Source organism: Topomyia yanbarensis, chromosome 2 (assembly GCF_030247195.1).
Source record: "Topomyia yanbarensis strain Yona2022 chromosome 2, ASM3024719v1, whole genome shotgun sequence".
In the NCBI taxonomy this organism is placed as follows: Eukaryota; Metazoa; Arthropoda; class Insecta; order Diptera; family Culicidae; genus Topomyia; species Topomyia yanbarensis.
In genome coordinates this window covers 101,267,723-101,285,370 of record NC_080671.1, presented here as the reverse complement: position 1 = coordinate 101,285,370, position 17,648 = coordinate 101,267,723, and the positions used below count along the sequence as shown (strand labels likewise).

The window sequence follows — 17,648 nt, the reverse complement described above, 5'->3', positions numbered from 1 at the left end:
ATTAAGTAATATTTGAAAAAAGACTGTTACGTTACAAATTGTTTTTGGTTCTACACAATGACATACCTCAATATACAGCCATTTTTTTATTTTTTTAGAAAGTAGATCAAAAATGCTCGAAGAAAATTTTATGTTTATGTTTTGTTGACGTGGTAAACTACTCACAAAAAGACTTTTTGGGATTTTGGACTGTTACGTTACGTTGAAAAAAAAGCGACCGAATACTAAATATTTGTGTCCTCGAGTACTCCTTACAGAGACGTTTACTTAACTTTAATCTACCTGAAAAAAATTATAGCACGTGAAAAATAACATATGTTGAATATAACTATTTTTATAGGTTAGCGTTTAATGTTTGCTTGTTTTTACTCACTAAGAGATAATGTTAAATCGAGCGTGATAATTTCGATGTCAATAACAATTTTGAGTTAACAGTTGCATTGCTCGATACCTTATACTGTCTATCACCAACAAAAAATAAAAAAAAGTGCACTACTGAAATAAATTTTATATTTCACGTGGTTTCGTTTTTCGCGTTTTGGTCCATATAGGGTGGATGTACCAATAGTCGCATACTTAAGGAAAACTTTTGATAAAAAATCGATGAATAGACGTATGGGCAATGTTAATACATTAAACGAAAGCTTTCAGTCCCTACTTCATAGGAAAAATATAAAGATGGTTTAATAACAAATTTATGTATTCAAAACCGCTTGTACCACTATAGGAACACATGTATCAATAGTGGTGCTATCGCTAATTTCGGTTCCTATTGTTGCAAATCCCATTGCTTTCTTATGGGACTTGCAACTATAGGTACACTATATCAACTATAGGTGCAAGGGAGCTCAAAATTCTAAGAAAATCATTTTTTTCAATAGTTATTTGAGCAAATTTCGAGGATAACAGTTTTATTGTCGCATAATTTTAGTGCGATGAATCGATAAAAAAATATTTGTTGATGGTTGGTACCTTAGTTAGGCGTATAACCCACTACTGCAACTATTGGTACACCTCAACTATAGGAGCACCCACCCTAATAGCGAAAAGTAGATTTTTTAATTCCCTTGCGTTAAAAGAATACATCGAAGAATTTCCATTTTCAACCATTTGACGACAAAAATCAAAACGTAACCCACTTCTGTCTACATTGCTTTAGGTATTGACAAATGCTCACGGTATGCTGATTCTACTATGTACATCGACCGCCACCGAATCTCAAGGATTGTGTTGATTCTAGTAGCACGGTGTTTACTTACTGTGGGGTCTCTAGTTACTATTTCCTTTCTGCTGTAGTGCAAACGTTTTGACAGAGATGCAGTATATATTTAAATCTAGTAGTCGGTTTTCACTCCTCGGCGCATTTCACTCTTTGGAGATCCCAAAAATCTTAAGCGAGAACATATTTTAAATCGAGGATTGATAAATCATCGGTTTTCCAACCTATACCGATGCAACAGGTTTTTTAAAAACTAGTCAAAAAGCTAATGTGCGAAAAAGTGCAATTTGGGTAAATCTAGTTTTGCGCGTCAACGGCACAATACCTGTAACTTAGTCAGTTATCATTTTTTATAAAATTTTCTCCCTGACGAGCAGTATAGCATAACAGGTTTCAATTCCGCTATGTTCTATGGGCAAATCCGAATTTCTGTGCTTTCAGAAACTCACTTGGACCCAGCTGTTTGCTTCACGAACTCCTATAGACTTATAGCGTTTTCGTTTTTTCTTGGTGCTACACCGGTGTAGTGCAAAGAAAGAGATAGACTGATTACACCCAAGTTTGAATGAGTGTAGCACCGACTACAGCGGTGTAGTGCACTGTCAAAAACGAAAATGCCATTAGATTTAGATTTTAGGTGCCAAATCGGTGCCAGATACTAACGAGACAAAGTCGAAACGCAGTCCATGACTTAATCCACTGAAAAATTCTAAATTGAATACAATGAATATCATTTTTAAATTAATTAAGAGCTACTACTTCTGTCGAATGAACCAACAACACGAGATCTACAGTACAACATCACACACGCAGCGCGGTGTGTTCCCGATCCGTATCTGAGCCGTACTACGAAATCGTCTGGAGGAACCCCTGCCGGCTCGAGGAAAACCGCCCGGCGTCCCAATACTTGATACATCCGTTCGAATCTGTAATCCTGGCCGTTGATTCCTGATGCCGGAAACTGAAAGTTTATATCCCCCTCCCCCCGTTTAGCCTTGTCCACCCTCTCTCCCATGTCTCTGATACACAGATGTATGACTTCACCCCTCCTCCCCTTGAATATCTTCCCAAAACTTATGTGCCCCCCTATCTTCTAGTGTTAGTTGATCAATCCGTTCGAATCTGTAATCCTGGCCGTTAATTCCTGATGTCGGAAACTGAAAGTTTATATCTCACCCTCCCCCCCCCCCCCCCCCCCCTTCAGCCTTGTCCACCCACCCTCCCATGTCTCTGATACACAGATGTATGACTTCACCCCCTTCTCCCCTTGAATATCTTCCCAAAATTTATGTGCCCCCCTATCTTCTAGTTTTAGTTGAACAATATTTAATCTCGTTAAGAAATGCACAACAGTACCACTACTTTAAAATAGCCCTAATTAATTCCCCTTAATCTTGAACCACTCTTTCTAGTTATCTCTAGTTAATAAGCTTGTAAAATGTTCCGCTTAGTTAATAATTAATTTCTCCTACAATCTCCCTTCTAAAAATCATAAAGTGAATTACTATACAAAGAACACACAAAATGACCCGTCCCCCAAATCTTACGAATATTATATTATACCCTCTTTTATATTTCTAAGTTAGCTGTAAAGTTTTTTTTTTAGTTTCATTATATAAAACAAAATAATATTGAAATGTGTAACCCCCTAGTTTTAAGAAATTCAAAATGTAAAACAATGAAAAAATGGCACCTTTAAGCTAACGCATATGTGCCTTATCAAATAAACAAATTGTAAAAAAAAAAAAAAGAGCTACTACTGTTCACTTTTCAAAATAATTAACTGCCAAGATCACACTTTTGCATATGCATTAATGGAGGAATATTCAGCGTCGTATTTCTATGGAGCGAGTAGTTACAACTTTTAAATACATATGCAACATTCAAAGCTTCGTCAACAAATTGCAATTGATGGTGTCATAGGTTAACTGCTATAACCAGTTCGACGACTTGCCCGTTTTGCGTCCACACAATAAAGGCAAAAAAACAGTAAACACCACTTCTGTTCTGTTTGTACAATATTCATTCAGCGGATAGTAAATAATCATGCGTTTCTACGTATTTGCGTATATAGAACCTAGGAGAAATCGCCTTAAGGCGGTCTTCGAGTATCACTTCCTTACTGTTTAACCCAACAAGGCCAAACTTCCTGCATATATACGCTTGAGTAGAGATCAGATTTATAGCACAACAACTTGAATCGTTTGCCACTTTTTACAACCGTACCAGCTAACCTCGGAGCGGTCTTGATCAACTATGACGTTTGAGTCAAGTTCGTTTTCAAAACTTTCCACTGCAAGCGGGAACGAGCAGCTGTGAGGATCCACTTTAATCACGTTAATTGCATCGCATCATTTTTCTCCCCTGCAAGTGTACATTCCATTACACCCGGCATCCGGACAGGTATGTGTGCCCCACGACGGATCGGTCTCTTTCGTACCACCTTTCTAAGTTGGAGCGAAGACCTTCGCACTGGTTCGTAGTAAAAGTGCAAGGTCGTTTGGTTTCCGATGGTTTTCTGCTATTCGCGTTCCGGCTGAATGCACTGCTTGGACAAAAAGAACTATGAAAATTGAACTTACACTTCACACGTCGCGATTCAAGGCAATTCGCGTACAGTCGCTCGGTTACACAATCACTTGGCTATCTACTGCGGATATAACGGTGTGACGATTCCGACAACTATTTGGTAACACGTTAAACAAACACTTTGGCTGCACGGCAGTTAAGTGAATTTCAAGTCTGGGCACGATAAAGTTCACTCATGCACGCACGTTGTTTTGTAAACTTTTTTCACCTCAACGTCTCGAATTGAAACAGTTCACACGACATACATGGCACGTTGCGAACCGTTAGCTGTCAAACGGAAATAGAGTAGACGATCTTGCTGTACTTTGCGTGCAACTTGCAGTTCTCAGTAAGCAGAGAGCAAACGCGACTACACTGAACCGACCGCAAAGCTTGACTAAGGCGACTAGCTCTGAAAGGCGAGACTCGCTGACACTCTACACACAAGACACAACACAGCTGAATCACTGCGAGCGAGGGCAAATAATATTGGTCAGTTGAGGCCAACACTCTGCCATTCTACCAATCAGTTGGCACGGACGGTGGATTATTGCTAATTAGCTTGATTTTGGACTTTGGATTCGCACACTAATGGACAGTTTGGGTTGCTCAGAGTCTACTTTCTCGAGCAAATTTTTTTCCCAGAGAAACCACCTACGATCATCCGGACAAACCGGTGCTTGACTGTACATACCTTCGAATGTCGCGACCATGCACACGAGTTTGATGAAAAATAAAGAACATAGACTCGATGATAAGTGTCCAGTGCCATCCATGTAAAACGCGATTTCTTTCCGGACAGTAGTAGTGTATGTTGTAGCGAGTCATTGGATAAGGACCTTGACTAATTCATCTAACCGTGGTCATATGCTTGGCAATTCTTGATTTTCGAAGTCTTTAAAAACCCAATGGTAAGATCATATTTCATATTTTGAACATATCAGGAAAGAGGCCATGGCGTGTCGATGATTACATGAGCAATGTTAAATACACAAACTGAACGTTCAAAATTTCAGTAAATCATCTGAGTAAATGCGTTGAACAGATTAGAGATAGCAGACGCTGTCCTGACTCACAAGTTCGAATGGGCAGAGTGATGATAAAATGGTAAAAGTGCAGTGTAAAAATAGGTGCATCACCCTAGCTATAAGGATTCTACAAACCATCCACACTAGCAAATAGTGCGTTGTACCGTACTGGTTGATTGCAGTTTTGCAACTTGCTGAAGATTTTACGACGTAAGATGAGTGGAGTTGTGACGCATTTTGCGTATATATTTTTACTCAAAATAAAAAGTTAGTCACGCAAGTTGATTGCCATTGGTTGGTGGTTCATACATATGTATACATACTATTCGTAGATATGTATTATCAGTCTTGCAAATATACGCTCATTGAGCTTCTACACTCCAACTCAAATAAATGATTAGTTTGAAAACAATAGTATTGGTGTAATAATAATCACAGACACCTTGGTCAATTGATGGAACGCAGATTAGAAATTATCATCTTCTATGTCTCTTACAAGAAAAATATTAGGAATATCACTGTACCCACAGAACAGATTTGCGTAAAAGTAGGTACGTGCAGGCACAGGCGGCTGCAGCCTATAGGTAAAGAAGGCTCATTCATGATCAAATATATTTTATTCACGATTTTAGATTTGCACTTTTCAATAAAGGACCCCGTTTCAAAATATCTGAAGTAGCCGGAGTGGGAGATTAATAACACTAGTTTACAAAATAAAAATAAAAATATGAACTTTAATATTCGAACATCATTTCTAATGTAAAATTGCGTGCTGAAGCCGAAAATGAGGTCCAATACATTTACAGTAGAATAGTTTTCGAGTTACAGTGAAAAAATAAATGTTACCTTAAAAATTAAAAGCACGTTCAGTAAAATCCAATTATCTTCGGTTGTAGTGCATCAATATGAAATATTATTATGTTGAATTAAAGGTAATTGAATGCACTTTTGATCGTTAGAACATTTTTTTAAAGCGACTACTGGTTCTGACGTCATTTATTTAATCTATTGAACAATTTCTTAATTTTTCGTCATTTTTTAAAGTAAAATGAGTGTGTGATCAATATTTTCAGCAAGATAAAGCGATTCCAAAAATTATATTTTTATGGGAAATTAAAGCCTGCTAATAACCAATGAAAATAAGCACTTGTTAGTGTGAATCCGATGAAAATTGCGAAAGTCATTCAATTATTTGTAAAATGCCAATTTTTGTGTTTCTCTGGGTCAACGTTTCGATTCCATTTTTTTCTAGGGCCTGTTTAATAATATAACGGACTTTCTGTCAGAATTCTGTTAAACAAGTAAATGGAAGAATTTTGAAAGAATTTAATGTGGAGTAATATTCGAACTCGTTTATCCAAATGATTAAAGACTTCTGATAACAATAATTTCAGGCACAATAAAATTATAAGTCATCGAATGATTGGTATGAAATACTTCGTGTAATATTTACAAGTGTATTACATAAACACTTAGAAAAGTGGAAAAACATGATTGATTATTCAAAGTAGCAATCATTGTACAGTTCAAAAGATCGTACCATCAACAACGTTCATCTGCTTTCCACGGAACTTACCCGTCATGGCAGCGGCCTTCTCCGGTCAGATCCACAATTGCAGCATGCCGACGGGTGCATTCAGCCCGATTCCATCAACGACGTTCTTTTGGTTTCTACGGAACTTGTATGTTATGTCAGCGACCTTTCCCGGTCAGGTAAAGCTAAGGAGGGTATATGTCCACCCGAAGTTACTCAAGATACTGCGCACCTTAAACTAGATCCACAATTGCAGCATTCCGACGGGTGCAATCAGCCAGATTCCATCAACGACGTTCTGCTCTCCACGGAACTTTTATGTTATGGTAGCAACCTTTCCCTGTCAGGTAAATGCAATGAATGTATATGTTCTTCCGAAGTAGGACATACAGATGCTGCTCCCGCTGAAAACCCACCCCCATTACAGGTGGACGCCATCGCCGCTCATCTTTCTACCGCTCAACCGTCAGGACATTACTTGCAGGAAAATCTTAGTATCTACTATCAGAACGTGAAAGGACTACGCACCAAAATTGACGAGTTGTTCATCGCTGTTTCAGACGCCGAATATGATGTTATTGTTCTAACCGAAACGTGGCTGAATGATCAAATCAATTCACTCCAGTTATACGGCTCCAAGTACACGGTTTACCGCAACGATCGCGATCCAGACAGTACAGGGAAAAAACGTGATGGCGGTGTGCGTATCGCAGTGTCTAACCGGCTCTCGTCTAAACATAAAACTGCTAGAACCGATCTCGAACAACTATGGGTAGATATTCGTGGTCGCGATAATAATATTTACTGTATCGATTTTGTTGGCTATTTTCGGCAAATTTGAGACTAAGAGAAACGAAAGCAATGAAATTGAAAGACGAATAGGTATTCTAGAGCGAATCAGTTATAAACTTAGAACGGAAAACTAGAACTAGGCAGGCTCATATGGGCATGATCGAAAGGAAATGTGAAGAATTTTTTGCCTTCTGCAGAGTAGGAGTTGGGCGTTCCACCCAAGTCTACCGCATGGTCTATGGTAGAACATAACTCATCATCATGTTTTAACGCCGACCAGCGTGGTCCAATCGTCAATTACGTAAACTGGAAAGACTACGAGCAGCTGCACTTCGGCATAACACCAGCCGACGAAACCCCCTCACATAACGAGAGTTTATTGAAGCCAGCAACAGTTACAAGATATATAATCGCTTTCTCTATTCAAGACACGTCGCACAAACCCAATCGAACCTGAAACAAAATCCAAAGCAGTTTTGGTCTTTCGTTAACGGGAAACGTAAAGAAAATGGGCTTCCTTCCAGTATGTTCCTTGCAAATGAAACATCAAGTACCCCAAGCGGCATCTGTGACCTATTTGCGCAGCATTTCTCAAGTGTGTGTTTAAAAAAATCTCGGCCAACTCCTCTCAGATGGAACATAGTCTTCAGGATGTCCCTCATGATGTAATTAATTTAGGCATTATTCAATTTACTGACGAAGATATTCGAACAACTATGAGAAAGCTAAAGTCTTCAACATCGGCAGGACCAGATGGTATTCCTTCCATTATACTGAAAAGATGCGCAAGCGCATTGTGTACGCCTTTAAGACTAATTTTTAACCAAGCGCTGTCGCAATCAACGTTCCCCGTCTGTTGGAAAAAATCAGTTATGTTTCCGGTTTTTAAAAAAGGTGATAAGCAAAATGTTGCGAACTATCGTGGCATAACTTCACTCTACGCTGGCTCAAAGTTATTTGAAATATAAGTAGGAAATGTGCTGTTTCGTGAGACCAGAGCATATATATCGAAGGACCAACATGGCTTTTTTCCTGGTAGATCGACAACTACTAATCTAGCCCAATTCACTTCGCTCTGTATTAAAAATATTAAAGTTGGATCTCAGGTCGATACTGTATACACGGACCTCAAGGCTGCATTCGATCGTGTAGACTCTCTTCTACTGGTAAAGATGAAGCGGCTGGGCGCTTCGAAAAATTTTATAGGGTGGCTTAAATCATATATCGTAAATCGTTCTCTGTCTGTAAAATTAGGAAATAACGAGTCATACAGTTTCATCAACTTGTCGGGAGTGCCTCAAGGGAGCAATCTAGGACCGTTGCTTTTCTCGTTGTTCTTCAATGACGTTTGTTTTGTTATACATCCTGGGTGTAGACTTATATATGCCGATGATCTCAAACTATTTCTTATTGTGCGGTCAATAGAAGATTGCAAGGAACTACAGCAACACTTAGATGCTTTCTGTAGTTGGTGTAATCGCAACTTGCTGGCTCTCAGCGTGTCCAAGTGCTCCATAATATCTTTTACACGTAGAAAAAATCCATTACTGTGGAACTACGCCATCTCCGGGGAATCGCTAGAGAGAATGACAGTTGTCAGAGACTGTGTACTTCTGGACTCACAACTGACATTCAGAAATCATTACTCATGTTACAAAACAGGCAAATAGAAATCTCGTTTTCATTATAAGAATCGCCAAAGAGTTCCATATTGTTTTGCGGGCACTCTATTTTTCACTTGTGCGATCTGTCTTGGAAGCTTCAGCACCCATTTGGTGTCCTTACACAAGCATTTGGATCAACCGAATAGAAGCTGTGCAGGCAAGATTCCTCTGTTTTGCTCTTAGAACTCTGCCGTGGCGTAACCCAACAGAGCTACCACCGTACATCGATCGCTGTCGTCTGCTCGATATGGAAACCCTAGCCAAAAGGCGGAACACATTTAGAGCAGTATTTGTTGGGAAGATATTAACTGGCCAAATAGATGCTCACAAATAAATGTCAATGTTTTAATTTAATTAATTTTTTGTAATATTTGTATTTTTTATTTATGTAATGCTGTGTACTACGTGATTATATTTTATTGTAGTGTGAATCCATTGTAATCAGGTGTGAATATATGAAAAGATAATGGATTTTTATGCCCACTTGAGGATTGCTTCTGAAGTATATCCTGAAATGGGCTTTTCCCATTCAACTACATTTCATGTAGACCAACATAGGTCAGATGAAAAATAAGAATAAATAAATAAATAAATAAAATAAAACTCTTATGATACAAAATTCGTTGTAAACTAATCCTACACACGTTATAAAATTCATATTTTGAAACGCTAGCTGCTCAATTGGGTTTTGTACAATGTTAATACAAATTATACGAATCCATAGAAATATGTGATACTACATACGTCAAGTATTGTAAAATTAATAATTTGTAAAACTTTTAATTTGTGTTCCTACCTAGAACATCTAGCAGTTCGTGCTTTGAAACTATGTAGGACATCGAACAAGACTTATTTTAGGTTTAAAATCTCAAAATCTGAACTTAACAATGATTTGAAGAACGTAGAAAATTTTGTAATTGCACTTAGATGTTTTACGCAATATATTGTAGTATGTTGAAGTTTTGTAACCCAGTACAGTAAAATCGGTACATCCTAGAAACCAATATAATTTCAAATTATAAACTTCTCGACGTTTTAATAACGTAAAATAAATTGTTAGTTGAACAAAACGTGACGAAGTAGGTGGATAAGTCATCATTCGTGCCCGAATTCAGCATTTTGCACTGTCATAAGCTTCCGATGTGTGTATCAAGGCATTGTGGAGCGTGCAGTTTGAAATGTGTTTTGTACATATACGATTCTGTGCATGTAAATATTATGCGTATTTTTAATACCGAACTTTTGATGGAATTACTCCACTGAGGCTGAAATTATTGTTATCAGAAGTCCTTAATCATTTGGATAAACGAGTTCGAATATTACCCCACATTAAATTCATTCAAAATTCTTCCATTTACTTGTTTAGCAGAATTCTGACAGAGAGTCCCTTATATATTATTAAACAAGCCCTAGAAAAAAATGGAATCGAGACGGTTCAATAAGTTGACCCAGAGAAACACAAAAATTGCCATTTTACAATAAATTGAATAACTTTCGTAATTTTCATCAGATTTAAATTAACAAGTGCATATTTTCATTGGATATTAGTATGCTTTAATTTCCTATAAAAATAGAATTTTTAGGATTGCTTTATCTTGTCGAAAATATTGACCACACTCATTTTTTTCGAGAGTTGTTCTACTGGAGCTGTAGAGCTAGGTTCTCGGAAGGGCTCCCCGTCAGAATCACATACTACAATTTGCAGACGAGACAGGCAATGTCGCCCACTAAAACACTGCTTTAGGCCAATAGTAGCGGTCCGTGATTCTAAATGTGATATTCATTGTACGGTTCAGGTATATGCGGGCGTAGGGACTCGCGATCGCGTGTATCATCGCGAAGAGCTCGAGCATTTGTGCGTTAACGTGTTCGAACGCGTGTGCGTTTGTATGTCACATGTGCTAACGTGTATGTAACTTCGCTTGCATAAGTTCTATTTTATAACCGTGTGCCTTTCGCATATATTCGCGTGTTCTTGGATATTCGCGCGGACCGCGGATCTAATGCTTTATTTTTGATGTACGGCTAAAATGCTAAAAGAGAGTGAGATCTTCCACTGGAGTTCCCGGTGATGTCGACATGGAACGTGTTATCTAGTGGATGTGAGCTTTGTTTTTTGATTGGTCCTACTGAATGTATGGGCCTAAGTTATTAGGACAGAGAGTAATGGTTTCCGGACGTGACCGATTCATGAGCGCGCAAAAACGGACGTTTGAAGGTTCGTGTTTGAGACAGCGTTTGAAACTTTGTAAGTGCTAAAACGTTCTCCTTATTGCCGGCGTGTTATTAAGTTTGCGCTATCGCGAATGTAGAAGTGCGTTGTTAATCGCGAAGGGCTTAAGCGTTCGTATGTTAACGCGTTTGTCACGTGTGCTCGCGTTCATGTGACTTCGCGTATACAAGACTGGATTTTGTAACCGTGTGGCCATTCCTATATACGCGTGCGTTCTTCGATGGTCACGCGGACCTTCATTCTGATAGTTAGTTTTCGGTGTACAATTCACATTCTGACAGGGAGTAAGTTACCCCATATCACTAGAGTCTTCGGCCATGTCGCCATGTAACGTGGTGTCCAGTGGATATGAGAGCTTTCTTTTTTAATTAATCCAATTGAAGGCATGGACCTAGTCTGCTCATATTAAGGATTTAAACACCCGGAAGTGACCGATTCATGATCGTGCGAGTGCGGGAGTTTTTAAATTCACGCTTGAGACTGCGTTTGAAAATTTATAGGAGCTGAGACATTCACTTTATCATCATATTATCATGGTGCCGGGAATGGTCGCGAAAGGCTCAAGCATTTGTATATTAGCGTTTTTTGTCACGTGTATGTGACTTCGTGCGTATAATTTTGATTTTATAATGATGTAGCGTGTATTCTTGTTTGATAGCGCGCGGGCCGTGAATCTGATGCTTAATTTTTAGTGTATGGTACAGATGGTAGTCCGTTTCCCCATATCACTTGAGTTCCATGTCATGTCACCATGGAACGTGTTGTTCAGTGAATATGAGCGTCACATTTTTGATTGGTTCAACTGAAGGCATTAGTCCAGACTGGTAAAACTTTCGGACGTGACCGTTTCATGATCGCGCGAGTGGTGGGTTAATGTTTGAGACCGCGTTTGGAAGTTTAAAGATGCCACGTTTACTTAACTACCGGGGTATTTTCATGTAGGCGACTTTCCCGAATAAATAGAACCAAATGCTCAGATTGATCATCAGAAGTATTAGCCACTATTCTATCATATACCGTAAACCGGGGTGACTTTGATCATCGGGGTGACTTTGATCACTAGAAACTTTTTTCGTAGATCGCTTATTAAACCAGAATAGTCTACCGAATAATTTTAATTTGAAATGATTTTTACTCTAAACTCATAAAATACTGATTTGTTATACTTTTTTAGTATATTTTTCGGTTTTGGGGTACAAAAACTACAAAAAAAGAAATTTAACTTTACCTTATTTTTACGAAGCTTCGTAAAGTGTCTATTTTTTACAAAACAAAAAAATCTCAGATTTAAGCAAGAATAGTAAATTACAAGCGAGTTTTATTTTCCTTTAGCGTGGGATGTGCCAAATTTACTTGAAAGAGTTTGTTTATTTTAAATACATGTTTTTGTTAAACTAGTTGGCAATTATTTCAAATTATTTTAAGCTGATTTTTTTTATTTTTCAATATTCCAACGCGGTAAAATGGGTAAATTTTTTTAGAATTTTTAAAGCACTGAAATAAAACAATTTTAGCAGTTCTAAAGGTTTTCAGAATCTTTTATTCTAGTTGGACACAAATTATACGAATTTTGGTTACTCGACTTTTACGGTACATTGAAATAATTTGTATAATACCAAATAACATCTATTTATCAATGAGTATCTTTCCAGAATTAATTTAAACAAACATTTGAATGAAAAATATTGACATCAATAACTTAATGTGGGTGAACAGGTAGGTTATCAAAGTCACCCCGGAATACGAAAACGGACTTCAATTTGAAATCATTTTTGGAAAAATAGCTATAAGCGGACAATTTTAGGTAAAACCATCCAATCTTGTTCTCCATACATCAGTACATGGTTTAAAAATATTAAACTTGAACAAAATGTGTTGCGTTTAAAAATATGTAATGATTACTTCGAAAAGTGATCAATGTCACCCCGGTTTACGGTACGTCAGTTCTGCATCCATTCCCTGACCCAACTGTCACAAATACTCAGACGAATACATACATAGATAGACATACGACTAGCACATAACAGTTGTGCACTAGTACGAAAAACTACGATTATCACAAAGCTACAACTAATAGGTTTCTACTTATTCTACTTTATTGAATTAATGTAATTGCTAAAATAATTTAATTAGTATATGCACGATGACGAAGTCGACCGATAAATGGACACACAATGACTCCCTCTGTGAGCCCCGTCCACGAATACCACCAATAGAATAGAACAATATTTGCAAACACGGCACACAGCAAAAGTCAAGCCACGTCGATCCGTCAGTCGGCCACGCCATCGCGCATAGACCAGCGGTTTAGCGTTGGTATGCGCAGGTGCAGAGTATGAAGCAACATATAACATAAAAAAGGCGGACCACTATCGAGGCGTAATGCAATACCCATCTTAAAGCAATTGATGCTTGATGATGTTTGCAGTACCGTAAAACCCCAGAAACTAGCACCAACTTGAGGCCAGTTAGAGGATAAATTCAAACTAGCACCAAACCCAAACAGTCACAAAACTCGTATGAACGCCCAAAGCAACTGACTGAGCCCAAGTCATGTCTAATTTGCTGATGAGAAAGCGAAAACGATCTTCGTTTTTTGGCGTGGAAAGCAAACGCTGCTTTCTGACGAGATGACTTCGTAACACCAAATTCTATCTAAGTAAAGTATTGTGTCCTGAAGCAAAATTGGATGAATCCGTTTTTTTTCTCATTTGGGGAATACATTTGGCATGGCGCTGTCAGCCTAGGAGCCGAATGCTTGCAGCGGCCACATGAGAGCTGAGACAGGATCTCAGCGGCGTAAGAAGTGTGGGTGCAGTGAAGATTTGCTTATTACGGGTAGAGAAATCGTTTTTTCCCAGGAACGGTACATGGAAGTATTACTAACAACTCAAAAATATGTGTGCCTGTCATAAATTGATCGATTGGAGTGCTGTCATGTTAGATATAATCTATCACTGAAAGAAAACCTTGTTTAGTGAATTTTGCCATTGTTTTCACTAATCATTGTCAAGGTTAAAAACAAGCAGTCCCAAAACAAGCTACCTAAAGCTTGACGTCAGGTAATCCGATTCATGAATCTAATTGCTTAGGAGTAAGTGCGGAAATAACACTTCAGTAACATTTCCACATTGATGTGTCTAACCATAATAAACGTTCTTCAATAATCAATAACGTATTTTGTGGGTGTTGTTCTTTCGCCTGTTGATTGCCAAATAACCGGAGAGAATGATTTCGCCAAAATGAAAACCGGTTTATTCTTTGCTCATAAAAAATTCAAATGTACGGTCCTCTTGTTTCCCCAACTCGTACCAAAATGCCGGTTTTCAACACACGTTATCAGCGACACTAACCAATCGGATCGAACTGGTAAATCCAAAATTCAACGGTGGGATTGGTTTTGACAAAATGTAGCTAGAAGTCAGTTGCTGTTTGACTTATCTAATATTGATTTACACTAGCTTAAACGAGGAATTGTTAATTCTTTTAACCGCATCAAAGGTTGCTTATAATTTCGTAAACCTATTGTTTATTTTCAAGGGATATGTCCTCAAGTCATTACGAAATCGAAATGGTTCATAGTTAAGCATCCCTCTTGGAAAGTACTGGTTAATCCACTCGACAGTTCTAATAACCAGTAAAATTTTCGCCCAAATATTTTCTGTCATAGACTGATTCAGCTCTAAGCTTCTTAGGTTGAACTTACGTTCGGCTCTGCCCCACCGTGGTTCGTTCACTTGCCGCAAACACATGCGAGAGCAGTAAGACAGGGGAACAAGTTTCTCGGTTGGACTTTGGACCGGCTCAATTTACGTCATTCCGCAAGCGTACCACGGGACCTCATACAACCACTATCGCACCTTAGCGACCCGGCACCGGCATCTACTTGTATCGTGCACATAAATACATATGATAGACGAGATGATGGTTACATGTAAACTTGCTACACATCATGAAGTTAGTCCGTCTCCAAGACAAGTGCACAGCGTTCGCCATGTGGCAGAAAATGCGCCGTTCCGAAATAAATTAGCATTGCGGTGTAGGTTTGGTGGTGAGAAGATTGGACGGAATGAAGTAAAGTTGGCGAAGAGCGATCGGTTAAGACGGAGGCTTGATTGCTGATGTATTTCGTTGACCCAGTGCTAGTTGATTTGAATCAATTTGCTGGGGGTGGATGATAGATTGTGTGGTTGCTCTCAATGGTTATAGTTATAGTTTGTAATTGTTTGTGGCATGGCAATGAGTTATTCCATTTCAGTTGAGCTGGCAGATGGCCGGACAGCTTGTTTTGGTCTACTGTTTCGATTAGGTGAGGCTGTGAAAGAACTGAGCAACCACTTCTTAGATTATGAAAACCATCCAAGCCACGGGGGAAGGGAGGGGAATCGTGCTTCCAAATCTCCGTGAAATCACTCATTTTACAGCGGGGAATTTTTTATACAATTATTGTGTAAAATGGCTAAACGATGGGTTCAGTAGATTTTGAGTTGAATGAATATTCTTGCACTCTCTGCATCGCCAGAACAAATTTTTCAAATGTGTCTTTCTTACCCACTTAACCATCTGAAATATCCAATTTTACTGAGTACCGTTCCACCTTCCAAATCCCACTGGCCGGTAGCAGTATTGTGAAAAAATATGGTCTGGCTTCCCCACGCAAGTAACTTGATTTCGTTACGTAGAAGGTGTTAGCTCTGCCAATTTTCCAACAACCTATTTCAGAATGACAGAGTCCTGGCGATACATTCCGAGGTCATGAACTGAAGGATTTACGAAAACCTTGACCAAATTCCTGAAATCATGAATAATAAACCTCATATTCATGAAACTATTTGTGTTTCCAAAAAACTAGCTCGCGTCGTATATATACATGGCGTTACATTCGAATGTTTGGTGGTTGTTCTCTGGACAGGTTTAGTTTTTGTTGTGATCCTTATTCACAATTTGGGAATACACAACCGACAGTTAAACGATGTTCATGATTGCAGGAGCTTATTCGCGATTTTTGTGATTTCTGATCAAGTTACCGTGATATTTTATTCGTGAGTTTACTATCGGATTCTTCTGTCAGAGTAGTGTGATTTATGTTTATGATTGAAGGATCTTAGTCACGATTTTCGTAATTTCTATATAGTGGTATTTTGATCATGAGTAGAGTGATTCATGCTCATGAGTTCAAGATACCAGTCACGATTTTTGTGTGAGTAATGTGATTTATATTCATGATTTTAGGATCTTTGTAAGGATTTTCTTAATTTCTGTTCACGTTATCGTGATATTTTAGTCACGAGTAGAGCAATTTATGTTTATGAATTTAGGATCTTAGTCACGATTTTTGATATTTTAATCACGAGTAATGTGTTTTATATTCATGATTTCAGAATCTTAGTCACGATTTTTGTAATTTTTATTCACTTAATCTTGGTATTTTAGTCATGAGTAGAGTGATTTATTTTTATGATTTCAGGATGCTAGTCACGATTTGTGATATTTTTGTCACGAATAGTATGTTTTAAGTTCTCAATTTTAGGATCTTAGTCACGATTTTCATAATTTATTTGCACGTTAACATGATATTTTATTCAGCAGCTTACTTTCGAATCTGGCACGTAGAGTGATGTGACTGAAGTTCATGACATCGGAGTATCGCGACAATATAGACAAGAACATGAATGTGTGTCTAATAAGCGGTATCTTGTTCCATGAACTATATGACGAACACGATTTGTGAGCTGAGCTTGAGCTTGTGCGACCACCCCTGGCTGCTACTCCGTTATCGATCTGGACTAGCTGAAGTTGCACAGAGAATAAGTAGATAATTATGTTTGGGAGTAGCGAAACATCTTTCAATGTGGAATTCCTGGTAATCCTATTGATCCTGTTTATTGATCAATACCGGCGCCGGCCAGGCCCGAACGTAGATCGCGGAAGGAAAGGCAAGGAATGGTTAGTCCGATACTTGCTTTTGCTAGAGGCCGTATATACTACTACGCACTCCACAAATATCACAGGAGGAGGAAATTTTTGTTAGGAAGAGTATACTGCCCATGATCGCATATTTGTCCCGTTTTCTATGGGATTTCCTATCTTTATGGGACTGATATGCGATCATGGGCAGTATAGAAGTTGGATCTAATTCTTCTTTACCGACGCCAGAGAGGTGACTTCACTATCTGGACTAGATATCGATCCACCAAACTCATAGACCGGGGACCAACGGCTTTACTTCCCTTCCGAAGGAAGACGTAACGACAGATTTTTTCACCTCAGAAAAATTTCAACGACCTCGGCTGGAATTAAACTCAGGCTAACTGGAATGAGTGGCGGTCACGCTTACCACTCAACCACCGGCGCCGTCCTATGTCACGAACACGATTTGTGACTCTCTAATGTATTTTTGATACTAAGCGCATTTTCTTTTTCTGTCAAGACATCACACTGAACCTTATCAAATAAATGTTGCATGAAATTGAATACTATGAGGGATATCTTCTAAATATCACAAGCACGCGCGATAGATCCTAGATCAAGTACTAGGAATCATGAACCAGTTCACGAATACATGAACAATATTTGAAGATTTCGCAAACTATTTGGCTAGCACGAATGG

The 17,648-nt window shown here is 38.5% G+C and overlaps 1 protein-coding gene across 4 annotated transcripts in view; it reads right to left on the bottom strand.

Annotated features, from left to right (window-relative positions):
- The window catches only part of LOC131679021 (carnitine O-palmitoyltransferase 1, liver isoform), an 87,665-nt gene that overhangs the window by 50,626 nt on the left and 19,391 nt on the right, over positions 1–17,648 (bottom strand). For 3 of the 4 annotated variants that reach the window (XM_058959535.1, XM_058959538.1, XM_058959537.1), the window contains exon 1: positions 3,802–4,190. The exons of the other annotated variant lie outside the window; for it this stretch is intronic. The gene's annotated coding sequence lies outside the window, so the exon portion shown is untranslated. Of the gene's footprint in view, positions 1–3,801; positions 4,191–17,648 lie in introns of those variants that run through there. 4 annotated transcript variants of the gene reach the window in all.